At 43.2% G+C, this 15,205-nt stretch overlaps 1 protein-coding gene across 2 annotated transcripts in view; it reads right to left on the bottom strand.

The window, feature by feature from the left end:
- The window catches only part of MAML1 (mastermind like transcriptional coactivator 1), a 47,867-nt gene that overhangs the window by 14,145 nt on the left and 18,517 nt on the right, over positions 1-15,205 (bottom strand). The window lies entirely within an intron of this gene.

The following is a 15,205-nucleotide window of genomic DNA, read 5'->3' as shown; positions in this document are numbered from 1 at the left end:
GCACACAATCCTGTTTGGCCTGGCACCACTATTCTCTGCTTCCCCAGTTCTCTCCTTAGCTAGATTCATTCAACTAAACTTATTAAGAATTTACTTTGGTTCTGCATCCCACTTTGGTGAGTGGCATCTGGAGTCTTAAAAGCTAGCAAGTGGCCATCTAAGATACATCGATTGGTCCCAACCCACCTGGAACAAAGGAGAATGAAGAACACCAAAGATACAAGAGAAATATGAGCCCAAGAGACAGAAAGGGCCACATAAACCAGAGACTCCATCAGCCTGAGACCAGAAGAAGTAGATGGTGCCCGGCTACCACCAGTGACTGCCCTGACAGGGAACACAACAGAGAGTCCTTGACGGAGCAGGAGAAAAGTGGAATGCAGAACTCAAATTCTACAAAAAGACCAGACTTAACGGTCTGACCGGGACTGGAAGGAGCCCAGAAGACATGGCCTCCCGTCTCTCTGTTACCCCAAAACTAAAACCATTCCCCAAGCCAACTCTTCAGACAAAGACTAGACTGGATTATAAGACATAAAATGATTCTTGTAAAGTGTGTGCTTCTTAGCTCAAGTAGATACATGAGAATAAATGGGCAGCTCCTGTTCAGAAGCACAATGAGAAGGCAGAAAGGGAAAGGAGCTGGCTGAATGGACACGGAAAATGCAGGGTAGAAAGGAGAAGTGTGCTGTCACAGGGAGAGCAACAAGCATTACATAACAGTGTATAAGTTTTTGTATGAGAAAACAACTTGAACTGTAAACTTTCACTTAAAGCACAATTAAAAAAAAGAAAAAGTCTGCTTTGTACCAGGGACTGGTGCTATGGGGACTGTAAAGACAAACAGGTGGCCCCTGCTCTTCATAGGCTTCCAGCATGCTAGGATACAGGACATATCCAGACACTGCTACAGAGTAAGATAAATGCTCTATGCAATAATTTAGACATAAGCACCATGAGGGTTCGGGGCGGGGGGAGAGTTTGAAGAAGAGAATATGATGGCAGGGAATGGGAGGAGAGAAGGTGGTATCTTCCCACTATTTCTCCAGCCTCATTTTCAGTTGTCACCAACATGATTCCTCCCCCAACTGTAAGAGGAGCCAACTCTCATCTTCTGAACAAGCAGGGTTTCCTTCCTATGTTTACTTTCATTAAATTTTTTTGTACTCATCCCCCATCTGATTCCATCCCTCCCTCCACTAACCCCAAATAACAGCTTCTAATTATTATCTTTAAATAGACTTTCGAGGAGTCAGTGAGCAGCATGCAGCACTTTGCGCTGTTGTCCTCTGGCTACAGAAAAGGGCAACACTGACTCATTACCACCTGCCAAAGAGCCCGAGGGCAGGACCTCTCTGAGCCGGTATATCCTGACCCTCCATCAGCACCACATGCTCAGCAGTAAACTAAGTGCTGGATACAAATGCAACAAGTAAGGGAATAAGAGGGCAATTGTCTTAACCTCTAAGACCCAATTCTATGGTCCATTCTTTTTTTTTTTCCCCCCACTTTAAGATTTTCTTATTTCTTAACTGTACCAAACCAAAACCAACTGCATGGTGTTTTATAAATCCTGACTGAGTCATTATTTCTTTAAATCCGTATCTGAGTGCCTAAGTTATTAGTCTCAGAAAAATTTAGGAATGTCAGACAAATGGACCTGCAGGGCATGGGTTAACTACATATAATTCTAGGACCCAGTTCAAGAACACCCCCCTGCAACCAAAGAACTTTCAAGTCGGTTCCTATGCTTCCTACTGCCACCTAGGGGCGAGAGGGGGAAAAGAATCATGTTCCTAAAACAGTCTCTTTATAAAATCACTGTTTTGAAGTTTCTTTTACAGAAGGTAAATTCATACAAATTTAATATGAGAAGGAAATAGAAATGAGGGCTGTTTTTCTTGAATTTTTGTTATTTTTATTCTTTTCCTTTTAGAAAATTATTTGTTCTACAGTACCAGATCTGGGCTCCAAACCTAAAGGTGAATTTTACATTTTCCTAAGGAAGATGGAAACTGAAGAGGTCGAGGCACTTGAAGAGTCAGCTGGTTGTCCCAGATTAGAAACAGAATCCTTCTTTGCCCTAACAATTATAAAAGCTACCACTCCCTCTTTCAATATCCACATTCAAACAGCTGCAGACAAGTTCCTGAGTAACAACTCAATTTTGCAATGCCAATTGGCTTTAGCCAAAGGAAACACCCGGCCGTTTTTTCAACTGCTTACAAAGTTTAACTGGAATGATGTAGGTGGGGGCAGGGGGTGTGGAATGTGGTGGCCCTGGCAGATTTTTAAACCTGGAGCATTTGTAGGAGTGCCTGATATGTGCAGGGTGCTGCAGGGGAAGGTAAAGATGAGTAAGTCTTGGAGCAGATGTTTACAACAGAGATGGGAAAACAGCCTGAACAGATAAGAAGTTATATAACAACAAGCACAGTGGGTGCTATAGAGCAATATAAGGCTGGCTGCTATGCATAAACTCATGAGCCTGCTCTCAACAGATCTGGACTTCAGAATGCTCAGCTCAGAGGAGTCTGGAAACTACTGTGGGGTCTTGGTGCACAGGGTTTCAACAGCATCAGGCTATCCAGGTCTGGGAGATGATTGATTGGTCCAAGGTCATTTCCTTTGTAATGGGGTTTTGCTGGAGAATACAGCGTGCCTGATGGTAAGTCGGAGGGTCTGGTGCACTCACAAAGTCCCCGTCTCCCACAAATGCACCCTGGCAGTCCTGACTCCTATCCTAGCTTTTGCCAGCTCCCTTACTAGGAGGCCTCTGCTCCAGGTGTCACCTGCCACCTTCTGCTCTGGATAGGTAACCACTGCTGCTGAGTTGATTCTGACTCATGGTGACCCCATGTGTGTCAGAGTAGAACTGTGCTCCATAGGGTTTTCATTGGCTGATTTTTTGGAAGTAGACTGCCAAGTCTTCTTCTGAGGCGCCTCTGGGTAGACTTGAATCACCAACCTTTCAGTTAACAGCTGAACACGTTAACCATTTGCACCACCCAAGGGCTCCACTCTGGCACAGAGGCCCTGGGATATCAATGCTATGCTAAATCAAGATGGAGTTAGCCACACCTTGTGGGTACCAGATGAGCGTCCTTGCCACTCCTTCTTGCCACACTAGCCTTATAGGACAGTCCTCACTTAATCTCCGCTTCCTCCCTCTTCAACCACCCACTGCTGAAATTCCAGTGTGCTTTGTGATCAGACTCACAGAAAGGATAATACCTGTACCCTTCCACTCTCAGTTAACAAAGACAGCAGCATCTCTCTTATCAATGCTCCTTACATACTGGCAGCCACCTGGGGTTCCTGTTTCCTGCCCCTCCTCACTAGGAATTTGCTTTTCCTCCTCCTCCCTCCTCTGTTATCCTCCTATCAGCCAAACACCACCCATTTCTACCACTCAGAGCTAGCACTCATTCATTGCAATTTGGCTTCCATCTTCACCATTCTGGGAATTGACTGATTGATTGGATGTGGGGAATAAAACAAAGGGAAGCATTAAGGATGACTGCTTTCTCCAAGGTTACCAATGATCTTCATGTTGTTCAACGAAATACATATTTTCAGCCCTTTCTTTCTCTTCTCTCTAAAGCACCTGCCACTTAAATATTCCTTCCATTTTAAAGTTCTCTTTCCTTACATTCCTTTACCACATTCTCTGCTCTTCTTTTCTACTTTCCTCATTGTTTCTTCTCAGTCTTCTTTGAGGTCTTCCCTTTTCTTGCCCTTTGATTTAAATACTGGAGTTCTCTTCTCTCCTTGAGTGATCTTACTCAGCCCCATGTCTTCGAATTCCTATGACCGAACACCACACACACAACAAACTCAGACTACTCTCCAGGGACAAAATGCTCATCTGTCCAGCCACTGCCTACCTCTCCCACCTCCTTTCACTGCACGTAACTACTGGGCACCATGCTTAAGTCACTCTAGTCTTCTCACAGCTCCTCAAATGTGCCTACTCATTCCTGTTTCAGGGCCTTTGAGCTTGCTCTTCTCTTTGCCAGGAACAGTCCTCTTGGCTCTTCCCAAGGCCAGCTCCCTTCATAATTCAGGTTGCTTGTGTCCCGGTGGCGCAAGTGTTTATGAGCTTGACTACAAACTGAAAGGGCCTGGCCTGGAAAACCCTAGTTTTCAACTTCTACTGTGCAACATATGGGATCATCATGAGTTGGAATCTACCCAACAGCAACTGGATTTTTTTTTTTTTTTTAATGTCCTCAAAGGCATTCCTGGATAACCTACTCTGCAATGGCCTCCTCCCCCCAGTCACTATCCTATCTCCTTGTTAATCCCCCACTGGAGGCACTCAATACCTAGAAGAGTGCCTAGCACAATTTGTGCATGAACGTACTATCTCGAAATCACTCATCTGGGCAGAGCTCCAGAGTCCTGTTTATTCAACTACCTATTGTATGTCTCCACCTCGCAATCTGTTTTCCTTTTCTCTGTTCCTACCCCAGTAATGTCACATAAACTAGAAGCCAGAGCAGGTACTTTCTTCCCTCCTTTACTCCCTGTATTCAACCAGGAACCACGTCCTTCTGAGTCTACCTCCATAACATTTGACCCTACTCACTTCTCTCCATTCAATAACACCAATTTTTCCCATTTGACTTATTTTAACAGTCCCTAACGGTGGTCTTGTTGCAATCCCCCGCCCTCACTCCCCCACCTATCTTCCACACTGTGGTCAGTGATCGCTCTAAAAGGCAAATCTGATCAGGCCACCCTTTTCCTAAAGTCCTCCAGTGGGTCCTCTCACCTTCAGGTCTTCAGAATCTAGAATCTAGAGCTGGGCCTCCAGGTCCTCTGGGTCAGGCACTAGTAACTCTCCAACCATATGTTTAACCACTCCCATGCTACACTTTAGGGATGTGGTGCACGGGAACTCCTCAACGGTCTAGGTGGAAACATACCACATTTTTTAAAGTAAACACGGTCAAATACTGGCAACTTCAACCTAATGCCTATACTAGTATCTAACGCATCTCTGTGTCACTCTTTCAGCACCCTGTACATACACTCAGAGGGCCCTCAGGAACCCAGACTATGTTGGGAAAGACCCTCTCCCTAAGTACGGGTGGATCCATTTTCACGCATACATTCAAGGTTCCAAACTTTAAAGAAATTATTTGAGGAAAAACACGTCAAGTAGCAATAAGTTTGTGATAGGGCACGTTGGTGACCTAGTGGAGAGGCCGTGCTGACCACTCAGAACTCAGTACTACCTGTTGATTCAAGTCTCAGGAAACCTTCACAATAACCCTGGGAGAGTACCACTGTTCCTGTTTTGTAGCAGGTGGAACTCAGATCCTTACATGAAGTTTCCTGATATTTGAGCATGCCGAGGTTTGGAGAAGGCACCCCCGTAGATGTTGGGGGCCCACTGCCCCTCCCCGCAGCCCTACACTTCACCTGTGTCAGGCTGGTAACTGTGCCCAAATCAATCCTCATTCTGAGTGTAAAACTAAAAGAGGAGTCTGAGTATGAAAAGCAAACAGCTAAATGAAGTGAGTCAGAATTTCAAACTGTGAGAAGAGGAGCACCCTCCCCTAGGCCAAGCATAAACAGCCCCAGCAAGGTGTCGTTACCAGAAAAACTGGCTGTGCTATGATGAAATCCCACACAAATGATTCTTTGTAAAATATTTAAAGAAAAAGAATTGTATATAACCTGCTACTGAAAATTCTCACTTTAAGACATTTGTCTTAATAGTTTAAAACAGTCACTGATTTGCAATACAAATAACCTAGCACAGTGAGTACTAAAGACATCTATACACATCATTCCTTATCACTGAATCCTCTTGTCAAGGACATATACAGAAATGTCAAGTTACGAGGAATGGATTTTCCAGAAAACTTTATAGTATGGTGCTTAGTCACTTTTACCATCATGTATTTTTTTAAACTTTTTACTTTGAAATAATTATAGACTCACAAGAAGTTGCAGAGATAGTACAGTGAGGTTCTGTGTACCCTTCACCCAGTTTCTCCTAATGGTGGTTATTTTAGATAATTATAGTATAGTATTAAAACCAGAAATATGCCATTAGTACAATGTAGGTGTATAGTTCCATGCCATTTTATCACATGACCATCACTTTTTTTATAGAAAGATTTAAAAAAGAAAGAAGGAAAGGGAAGGAAGGAAGGAAGGATGTGTAAATATTCTTCCTCCATGATTCAGGGTCAACATTATAAAGCAGGATGTTGAACTTTACACTTTATACTGAGCAACAAAATGGCCTAACAGATTGATCCTTATACTTGGCAGGCAGTCAGTATACTCTCTTTGCTATATAAAAACCAATTTGGGAAGCCAAATGAGGCTCAGAAGGTTGCTTGATATACATGAAAACAAAGCAGGCTATCGCTAAACTGGCTGCCTGACCTTGGTTAAGACAAGTTTCATTTGTTGTTGTCAGATGCTGTGGAGTCAGTTCTGACTCACAGCGACCCACGTACAACAAAACGAAACAGTGCTCAGGGTTGGGCCATCCTCACAATCGTTACTAAGTTTGAGCCCATTATTGCAGCTACTGTGTCAATCCATCTCACTGAGGGTCTTTCTCTTTTCCAATGACCCTCTACCAAGCATGATGTCCTTCTCCAGGGACTGGTCCCTCCTGATAACATGACCAAAGTATGTGAGATAAAGTCTTGCCATCCTCACTTCTAAAGAGCATTATGGCTGTGCTGCTTCCAAAACATATTTGTTCCTTCTTCTAGCAGTCCATGGTATATTTGATATTCTTCACCAACACCATAATTCAAAGGCATCAGTTCTTCAGTCATCCTTAATTATTGTCCAGCTTTTGCATGCATATGAGATGACTGTTTATACCATGGCCTCAGTCAGGTGCATCTTAGTCCTCAAAGTGACACCTTCGCTTTTTAACATTTGTTATGGATTGAATTGTGTTCCCCAACAATGTATGTCAACTTGGCTAGGCTATGATTCCCAGTATTGTGTGACTGTCCATTTTGTTATCTGATGTGATTTTCCTACTGGTTGTAAATCCCGACCTCTATGACTTTAATGAGGCAGGATTAGTGGCAGTTATGTTAATGATGCAGGACTCAATATACAAGATTAAGTTGTATCTTGAGTCAAATCTATTTTGAGATATACGAGAGAGAAGCAAGCAGAGAGATGGGGGAACTCATACCACCAAGAAAGTAGTGCCAGAAGCAAAGTGTGTCCTTGGACTTGGGGTCCCTGCGCTGAAAAGCTCCTAAACCAGGGGAAGACTGATGACAAGGGCCTTTCTGCAGAGCCAACAGAGAGAGAAAGTCTTCCCCTGGGGCTGGCACCCTGAAGTCAGACTTCTAGCCTCCTAGACTGTGAAAGAATAAATTTCTCTTTGTTAAAGCCATCCACTTGTGGTATTTCTGTAATAGCAGCACTACATGACTAAGACAATGCTTTAAAGAGGTCTTTTGCAGCAGATTTGCCCAATGTAGTACATCACTTGATTTCTTCACTGCTGCTTCCATTGGCATTGATTGTGGATTCGTGTAAAATGAAATCCTTGACAACTTCATTATTTTCTTCATTTATCGCAACGTTGCTTATTGGTGCAGTTATGAGATTTTTGTTTTACGCTGAGGTGTAAGCCATACTGAAGGCTGTGGTCTTTGATCTTCATCAGCAAGGGCTTCAAGTCTTCTTCCCTTTCAGCAAGCAAAGCCGTGTCATTTGCATATCGGAGGTTCTTCCTCCAATCCTGATGCCACGTTCTTCTTCATATAGCCCACATTCTCGGAGTATTTGCTCAGCACAGAGACTAAGTATGGTGAAAGGATACAATCCTGATGCACACCTTTTCTGATTTTAAACCACACAGTATTCCTGTATATTCTGTTTGAATGACTGTCTCTTGGTCTATGTATAGGTTCCACATGAACACAATAAAGGGTTCTGGAATTCCCCTTCTTGGCAATGTTATCCATAATTTGTTATGATCCACACAGTTGAATGCCTTTGCATAGTCAATAAAACACAGGTAAACATCTTTCTGGTATTATGTGCTTTCAGCCAAGACCCACCTGACATCAGCAATGATATCTCTCATTCCACGTCCTCTTCTGAATCCAGCTTGAACTTCTGCCAGTTCACTGTCAATGTACTGCTGCAAACGCCTTTGAATTATCTTCAGCAAAATTTTACTTGTGTGTGATATTAATGATATTGTTCTGATAATTTTCGCTTTCTGTTGGATCACCTTTCTTTGGAATGGGCACAAATATGGATCTCTTCCAGCCAGTTGGCCAGGTAGCTGTCTTCCAAATTTCTTAGCATAGATACATGAGCATTTCTAATGTTGCATTCATTTGCTGAAACATTTCAATTGGTATTCCATCAGTTCCTGGAGTCTTGTTTTTCACCAATGCCTTCAGTGCAGCTTCGACTTCTTTCTTCAGTACCATTGATTCTTGATCATATGCTATCTCCTGAAATGGTTGAACATCGACCAATTCTTTTTGGTACAGTGACTCTGCTTTCCTTCTATCGTCTTTTGATGCCTCCTGCATCGTTCAATTTTATTTTGCCCTTAGACTCCTTTAATATTGTACCTTGGAGCTCAAATTTTCTCTTCAGTTCTTTCTGCTTAAGCAATGCTATCTATGTTCTTCCCTTTTGGTTTTCTAATTCCAGGTCTTTGCACATTTCATCGTAATACTTTACTTTGTCTTCCTGAGTCACCCTTTGAAAGCTTCTGTTCAGCTCTCATCATTTCTTCCATTCACTTTAGCTACTTGACTTTCAAGAGTAAGTTTCAGAGTCTCTTCTGACATCCATTTTGGGCTTTTCTTTCTTCCCTATCTTTTTAATGACCCTTTGCTTTCTTTACGTACAATGTTCTTGATGTCATCCCACAACTTGTCTGGACTTCGGTCATTAGTGTTCAATGCGTCAAATCTATCCTCGAGATGGTCTCCAAATTCAGGTGGAATATACTCAAGGTTGTATTTTGGCTCTTGCGGACTTGTCTTCCTTTTCTTTAGCTTCAACTTGAACTTACATATGAGCAACTGATGGTCTGTTCTGTAGGCGGACCCTGGCCTTGTTGCGCCAGATGATACTGAGCTTTTCCATCATTTCTTTCTACAGATGTAGTAAATTTGATTCCTTTGTTTTCCATCCGGTGAGGTCCATGAGTATTGCCACTGTTTATGTTGTTGAGAAAGGATATTTGCAATAAGTCATTGGTCTTGCAAAATTCTCTCTCTCCTATGTAGTTTTTCTATCACCAAGGCCGTATTTTCCAACAATCCTTCGTTTCTAACTTTTACATTCCAATCACCAGTAAGTATCAATGCATCTCGATTGCATGTTTGATCAATTTCAGTCCACAGAAGTTGGTAAAGATCTTTAATTTCTTCATCTTTGGCATTAGTGTTTTGTGTATAAATTTGAGTAATAGTCATATTAACTGGTTTTCCTTATAGGCATATGGATATTACCCTATCACTGACAGCGTTGTACTTCAGGATTGACCTTGAAATATGCTTTTTGACGATGAATGAGAAGCCATTTCTCTTCAATTTCCGGCATAGTAGATCATATGATTATCTGATTCAAAATGGCCAGTACCAGTCCATATCAGCTCACTAAGGTCTAGGATATCAATCTTTATGTATTCTATTTTATTTTTAACTTCTAATTTTCCTAGATTGATACTTCATACATTCCACTTTCCAATTATTAATGGATGTTTGCAGCTGTTTCTTCACATTTTGAGTTGTGCCACATCAGCAAATGAAGGTTCTGAAAGCTGTACTCCATCCACATCATTAAGGTTGACTCTACTTTGAGGAGGCAGCTCTTTCCCAGTCTTAATTTTGAGTGCCTTCCAAACTTAGGGGCTCATCTTCTAGCACTATACCAGACAACGTTCTTCTGCTATTCATAAGGTCTTCACTGGCCATTTTTTTTAAGAAGTACATCACCAGATCCTTCTTCCTAGTCTGTTTTAGTCTGGAAGCTCCACTGAAGCCTGTCCATCATGGGTGACCCTGCTGGTATTTGAAATAGCAGTGGCATAGCTTCCAGCATCACAATAACACGCAAGCTACCACAGTATGACAAACTGACAGACAAGTGGTAGATATTCCACTTAGGATCTGCCTTCTTGGCCTGGGTTTGATAACCTAAGTTCCACCCAGCTTTAAGAATCCACACTATTATACTTCTAATTTCAATTGTTACCCCATACAGGGAGATGTTCTCAGGAGTTCATACAGTAGTCATTACCCAATATTTTGCTATGTGCCAGACACTGCCCTATAAAATAAAGGTAAATAGAGTAGAAGTCTTTATTCAAATGTTCACTAAGTTTTTTTTTTTTACTATATTCTAGGCAGAACAATACGCATTGGGGATAAAAAGATGAATACAACATAGTTCCTGCTCCCACCCTGTAGGATGCAGTGGCAAAGCCAGAAAAGAAGACCCACACTATTACTGGAGGGAAGAGAGGGGAGTATAGGGTGGCAGGGAAGACTTCTTAGAGAACGGAACACTAAATCAAGTCTTAAAAAACCCTAGAGTCATCCCAAAGAAGGGGGGAAAGGCATTCCAGCCTGAGAGGCAAAGGCAGGTATGCCCAAATCAGCACTGAGTGGATGGACACAGGGTGGTAAGGAGCAAATAATTAGGAATTTAATGTTGCTGAAATTGCTGGGTAGTACAAATGGTTAATTTGGAATTGGTTAATGTGGTTCCTAACTGAAAGGCTGGAGATTTGAGTCCATCTAGGTGCCTCAAAAGAAAGGCCTGGTGATAGATCTACTTCTGAAATATCAGCCACTGAAAATCCTATGGAGCACAGTTCTACTGACATTCATGGAGTCGCCATGAGTTGGAAGCAAATGGACAGCAACTGGTGGGTGGTGGTGGAACACTGCTGAAGGGGAAAGGGCACAGCAGGGAATGTTGAAAGATGAGGCAGAAGAGAGGGTGGGAATGCATCATGACGGTCCCAAAATGTTAATTTAACAGAAAATTTCAAAATACACAAAACTAGATAGAACAATACAACAAATCCCCATATACCCATCACCCAACTTAAACAACTACCAGTGTTTGGTCAGTTTTATTTCATTTCTACCTCTCTAAAAACCAAAACCAAACCAGTTGCCATCGAGTCAATACTGACTCATGGCAACCCCATGTGTGTCAGAGTAGAACTGTGCTCCACAGGGTTTTCAATGGCTATGCATTTTCAGAAGCAGATCACCAGGAAGTTCTTCTGAGACACTTCTGGACAGACTCCAGTAGCCAACCTCTTGGTTAGCAGTACAGTGCTTAATCATCTGCACCCTCCCATCTGGGACTCCTTTGCTCTCCTAAGCACTGACAGATGCTCAGTACCTTCCACCTTTTAATCCCCATTCTATTCTACATATCATTTAGCAGTGTTAAGAACACACTTAGACCTGGTTTGAATCCTGGTTCAGTTGCTTAATGATGATGTGCTCACTGGAAGATTACTTAAAAACTTTGGTTCCTCATCTCAAAAAAAAAAAGGAAAAAAGTGGTAGGAGGGAAGACAGCCACTTCCTGGGGTGGTTGTGAGGGATTTCACTTCCATCTACTGAGCACCTGTTCAGCTAATTTGCTTCCTTCCCTTTGCAATACAGCATTAGAGTGTCTTCCAAGGCTGGTTTCTGCTGCTTGGCCATACTTACCAAGGTAACCTCCTGGTTCTTAAATCCAAGGGACGCTTTTCACACTGTATTGACCTGACCTTTCTAAGGCACTGGACACTGAGAGCCACTCCTGCCTTCTCTGCGCGTCCTCCTCCACGAGCGCTCCTGAAACCATTCTCTAGACTTGCTCCTGCCTCCAAGGCCACTCTTGGCAGGTGCCTGCTTCTGCCTGCTCCTCAAACAATGATGCCTGTGGGGCCTTCATCCCTTCCCACTGCTACCATCTCCCCAGGTAACCCCTCCACACTCATGGCCTTCTCCACACCCTGTGGTCCAGCACAGAAGAGGCACTCAAATATTTACTATTTCCTATGTCTTCATTTTTGGTGCCAGACCTCTCTCCTGTGCTCCAGATTCACATATTCAATTGGGAACTGAAAATCTCCATGTGGATGTCAGGCAGGTGCTCCTAACTGGGCTCTCTACCTTCTTCCCCAAATCTGCCCCTTCCTCTCAAGCTCCCTGACTCAGTGCACGCAGTCCTCAACTATTCTGGTGAATTGGCATTCAATTCTGCCAATTCTACCTTCTAAACCTCTCTCTAGAGAACTCCCTCCATGCTACCCCCATCTTAGCTCAATTCCTCACTATTTTACCTGGGTTACTGAAATAACTTAATCTGCTTCTACTTCCTTTCTGTTCTAACCCACTGTGTGCTGTGAGGGATCACTTTCATGTAGCTTTTCTTGCCATGGTTTTGTAACTCCCACCCAAGGGATTAGGTGGGAATTATACAAATAAGGTAATTGTGGTCCACCAACAGGATTAGATAGCTTGCTCATAATGCAAATAAAGTTCATGGCATCCATGTGGGGGGTGGAACCATGCAAATTAGATCTATGGAACCCTAAGGAAGGGATTGGTCAGTTTTGCCATTCCACTAGGCTTAAAATGAGCCATCCCAGAGGCAGAAGGAGAGGATCTCACCACCACCAAAGAAGAGCCAGGGGCGGAGCACATCTTTTGAACCTGGGATCCTTGCACTGAGAAGCTCCTGGAACCAGGAGACCAGGAGAAAGATCTGTGACAGCATGGCGAGAAGCAGCAGAACCAGGAGACCGGCAGAAGATGGCCAGCCCACGGAGTGACAAAGCTGGGGGTCTTCGGGAAGGAGGCTTGCTGGTGGACTAGGGTGCTTCCGCGCACTTGGTGGAGCTAGGTTTGCCAATCCATGGAGCTAGAGCTGAGGCCGGAGTTAAACGGAACTACTTTCAGGACTGAGAATACACCACCCTCACCTCCAGCCTGGCAACCTCCTATTAATCCTTCAAGATTTCACTCAAACATCAGCTTCTCATTAATACTGTTCCCTGACCCCCCCTGCCCCAGCTCCTTATTCTACCCCCAGTACTCCAACAGTACTTTGCACGTAACACTTAAATCTCGTGTTCATGAACAAGCACTCACAGATATTCACTGACATGTCTCCACGTCTCCTCCTTCCTGAAGGACAAGAGTTTTGTACTGTTCATCCTCAGCTCCAGGTCCAATGCTGAGCAAGTTATAGAAACCCAGGGACTGACCATTCATGGAATTAATCCTACCTTCCTCATCCCTCCCCCTTCTTGGTCACTATGCTGTTCTGTATCTTCGGTGATACCTGTCTTTCAGTTTCTTGGGCTTGCTCTCTGCCCCATAACAGCAGACATGCTCCAAGAATTGTGCTGCACTAGCTTACTAACTGTAACAACCTACAAGGCAGGTACTGTACTATTGTCTCTAATTTAAAGACAAAGATACTAAAGCTTAGAGAAGTTAAACAACTTGGAGAGTAAGTGTTGTACGAGGATTTCAACACAGATCTATTTTACTCATAGTTGTTTCCAAAAATCCAACTTACATGACTCCGTTAGACATGTCTCTTTGAGAGGGAAGCATCTCTCCTCACAAGGGATAATTCCCTTCAGCTGTACCTTCTTATTCTCTCTGGCCTTGCCTCATCTAAGACTTTTCCCCTTCAAAATTCTTCCCCTCCGCATCTCAAAATAACTGCAATCTATTTTGTTCTACAGCAGTTGTTCTCAAGCTGTGCCCCCAGACCAGCAACAACAGCATTACTTGAGAATGTATTAGAAATGCAAATTCTCAACCTACCCTTAAACCCACCTAATCAGAAACTCTGGGGGTGGACCTCCAGATGACTCTGATGTACACTCACGTATGAGAACCACTGTTCTAGTGGCTTCTTTCAAACTTATGCTTAATTGCACATTCTAAAAACAACTTAAACGAATATGCTTCTCAACCCATTACCCACCTCAGCAGCTGTCTCACTCCCTTGCCACTGCTTACTTGAGAGTATCAGTCTCTTATTACTTTCAAGTCCAGAACATTCACTTAAATTCTGAAACTCTTTTGATCAGCTAGGCACCCTTTTCCCCTTTATAAATAAGAAAATTGAAACTGAGAGTTTAAATGACTTGTCTAAATGATGGATCTCAGGGTTAAGTCCAGCTTTTCTTCTATCAGAAGTTAAGGAGGAAGATGTCAAATATTATCAAATGCAGCAGAGAGTAATAAAAATAAAAAAAGTACTAAAATTGTCAAGATAACTATTATTAGCAAGAATGGTTTAATTAGAAAGAACGATTTAACAGTAGTGAATATAGAAAGGAGATTGTCAGAGGTCAGAGAGAAAGTAGAGCAGGTAGGACCCCGGCCCTCAAAACATACACATCCACCTCTCTCCTAAGAAATTATTGTTGTTAGTTGCTGGCAAGTTGATTCTGACTCACGGTGACCTCATGTGTGCAGAGTAGAACTGCTCCATAGGGATTTCAAGGCGGTGACCATTCAGAAGCAGACTGCCAGGCCTATCTCCCAATGCACCCCTGGATGGATTTGAACCATCAACCTTTCAGCTAGTAATAGAGAGCTTAACTGTTTGTGCCACCCATGAAATATCAGTATCTGGGATTTAGGTGAATCAACTGTAGTTATTATAAACTTTTCTGCCCTGTAAAAATGGCTCGGAGGCAGTGTCTGACTTCCTCCAACTTCACCAGGGGGAAGAAAAACCAAGGATCAACAGCACAAGGCTGACTCCCATAAGATGGAGGCCAGGTAAGCCTGATCTCTCGGCCATCTCTACCAATTCTGATACCAACTGTCCCTCCAACAGCACTCTCTACTGGGTTCAATAATTCATTACAATGGCCACAGAGACCTCAGAGTAGACTCACAACCATTGAGTTTATTAGGGACCAAACCAAAAACCAAACCCAGTGCCATCGAGTCGACGCTGACTCACAGCGACCCTATAGGACAGAGTAGAACTGCCCCACAGAGTTTCCAAGGAGCGCCTGGCGAACTGCTGACCCTTATGGTTAGCAGCCGTAGCACTTAAACCACTACGCCACCAGGGTTTCCTCATTAGGGAAGCAGCAGTTAAAATTCAGTCTCAAGAACACTAAGGATACAGTTTTTCCATCAGGACAGCCTCTTCCCAGCTGTGCTCACAGGCAGGCCTCTCC

This window comes from Loxodonta africana, chromosome 2 (genome assembly GCF_030014295.1).
Source record: "Loxodonta africana isolate mLoxAfr1 chromosome 2, mLoxAfr1.hap2, whole genome shotgun sequence".
NCBI classification, from domain to species: Eukaryota; Metazoa; Chordata; class Mammalia; order Proboscidea; family Elephantidae; genus Loxodonta; species Loxodonta africana.
This window is presented reverse-complemented; position numbering and strand designations above follow the sequence as displayed.